This window comes from Schistocerca gregaria, chromosome 4 (genome assembly GCF_023897955.1).
Source record: "Schistocerca gregaria isolate iqSchGreg1 chromosome 4, iqSchGreg1.2, whole genome shotgun sequence".
Taxonomy (NCBI): domain Eukaryota; kingdom Metazoa; phylum Arthropoda; class Insecta; order Orthoptera; family Acrididae; genus Schistocerca; species Schistocerca gregaria.
In genome coordinates, this window is record NC_064923.1 from 246,016,604 (window position 1) to 246,019,084 (window position 2,481).

Genomic DNA, 2,481 nt, shown 5'->3' on the forward strand with positions numbered 1-2,481 from the left:
GGACACTGTTGCTCCTGGGGGTTTACAGAAGTTTGGGAGGTAGGAGACGGATGCTGGCAGAAGTAAAGCTGTGAGTACCGGGCGTGAGTCGTGCTTCGGTAGCTCAGTTGGTAGAGCACTTGCCTGCGATAGGCAAAGGTCCCGAGTTCGAGTCTCGGTCGGGCACACAGTTTTAATCTGCCAGGAAGTTTCATATCAGCGCACACTCCGCTGCAGAGTGAAAATCTCATGCTGGAAACATCCCCCAGGCTGTGGCTAAGCCATGTCTCCACAGTATCCTTTCTTTCAGGAGTGCTAGTTGTGCATGTTTGCCAGATGAGCTTCTGTAAAGTTTGGAAGGTAGGAGACGGATACTGGCAGAAGTAAAGCTGTGAGTACCGGGCGTGAGTCGTGCTTCGGTAGCTCAGTTGGTAGAGCACTTGCCCGCGAAAGGCAAAGGTCCCGAGTTCGAGTCTCCGTCGGGCACACAGTTTTAATCTGCCAGGAAGTTTCATATCAGCGCACACTCCGCTGCAGAGTGAAAATCTCATTCTGGAAACATCCCCCAGGCTGTGGCTAAGCCATGTCTCCACAGTATCCTTTCTTTCAGGAGTGCTAGTTCTCCATGTTTGCCAGAAGAGCTTCTGTAAAGTTTAGAAGGTAGGAGACGGATGCTGGCAGAAGTAAAGCTGTGAGTACCGGGCGTGAGTCGTGCTTCGGTAGCTCAGTTGGTAGAGCACTTGCCCGCGAAAGGCAAAGGTCCCGAGTTCGAGTCTCGGTCGGGCACACAGATTTAATCTGCCAGGAAGTTTCATATCAGCGCACACTCCGCTGCAGAGTGAAAATTTCATTCTGGAAACATCCCCCAGGCTGTGGCTAAGCCATGTCTCCACAGTATCCTTTCTTTCAGGAGTGCTAGTTCTGAATGTTTGCCAGAAGAGCTTCTGTAAAGTTTGGAAGGTAGGAGACGGATACTGGCAGAAGTAAAGCTGTGAGTACCGGGCGTGAGTCGTGCTTCGGTAGCTCAGTTGGTAGAGCACTTGCCCGCGAAAGGCAAAGGTCCCGAGTTCGAGTCTCCGTCGGGCACACAGTTTTAATCTGCCAGGAAGTTTCATATCAGCGCACACTCCGCTGCAGAGTGAAAATCTCATTCTGGAAACATCCCCCAGGCTGTGGCTAAGCCATGTCTCCACAGTATCCTTTCTTTCAGGAGTGCTAGTTCTCCATGTTTGCCAGAAGAGCTTCTGTAAAGTTTAGAAGGTAGGAGACGGATGCTGGCAGAAGTAAAGCTGTGAGTACCGGGCGTGAGTCGTGCTTCGGTAGCTCAGTTGGTAGAGCACTTGCCCGCGAAAGGCAAAGGTCCCGAGTTCGAGTCTCGGTCGGGCACACAGATTTAATCTGCCAGGAAGTTTCATATCAGCGCACACTCCGCTGCAGAGTGAAAATTTCATTCTGGAAACATCCCCCAGGCTGTGGCTAAGCCATGTCTCCACAGTATCCTTTCTTTCAGGAGTGCTAGTTCTGAATGTTTGCCAGAAGAGCTTCTGTAAAGTTTGGAAGGTAGGAGACGGATACTGGCAGAAGTAAAGCTGTGAGTACCGGACGTGAGTCGTGCTTCGGTAGCTCAGTTGGTAGAGCACTTGCCTGCGAAAGGCAAAGGTCCCGAGTTCGAGTCTCGGTCGGGCACACAGTTTTAATCTGCCAGGAAGTTTCATATCAACGCACACTCCGCTGCAGAGTGAAAATCTCATTCTGGAAACTAAAAATCAGGTATTATCCTCGAAAACGCTTGAAATAATAAGGATTTCTATGTGAGAATGTTTTAAAATATACGTGATTATGACTGGAAATTCCTCGTATGAATCGACTTGCACAAGAGACGTCATACAGAATCGGTGCTAAATGAGTCACTACACGTGATTACTCTGATAAGCCAAAACATTATGACTAATGTCCCCGCGACGTTGGATCCCGCCTGGTGGCGTTGCAGGCACGTGACAAGGTAACAGAAGTATCTAAGAGGATCAGACACTTACGAGAGATCATCCTAAAGAAGATACGATGAGCAAATGGGGAAATCCACTGCGATAAGAGACTTTGACAAAGGGCAAATTATTATTAAGCAGAGCCTGTGAACGAGTATCTCGAAAAAGGAGAAGCTGGAAGAATGTTCACATGGTCCTGTCGTGAGAATCTATGAAAAGAGGTAGAAGAACAATGAAGCTACCACTGGTGCTAAATGGTTGGACGTGCACGACTCTTAACAGAATCTGGTGTTCAGTGCTCTGTCCGCTCTGTAAAGTAGGATAGATCTGTAGCATCTCTGCGAAAGAGCATAATATTGGTGCACGATCACGTGTTTCGGAGCACACCGTCTGTGGTACATTGCTGAACATAGAGATCCGCAACAGACAACCACTAGGTATTCATGTGTGGACCAAACGTCAACGAATGCAGTCGGCACGGGGCCATAGATTAATGGAAAAGTGTCGACCCTTCGAG

General features: G+C 48.9%; 2 non-coding genes across 2 annotated transcripts; both read left to right on the forward strand.

The window, feature by feature from the left end:
• Positions 1-691: 691 nt before the first annotated feature.
• On the forward strand, positions 692-766 carry Trnas-cga (transfer RNA serine (anticodon CGA)). The gene has a single exon. It is a non-coding gene; the product is annotated as a tRNA-Ser (tRNA).
• A 525-nt stretch (positions 767-1,291) lies between these two features.
• Positions 1,292-1,366, forward strand: Trnas-cga (transfer RNA serine (anticodon CGA)). Its single transcript has one exon. It is a non-coding gene; the product is annotated as a tRNA-Ser (tRNA).
• The last annotated feature ends 1,115 nt before the right edge of the window (positions 1,367-2,481 follow it).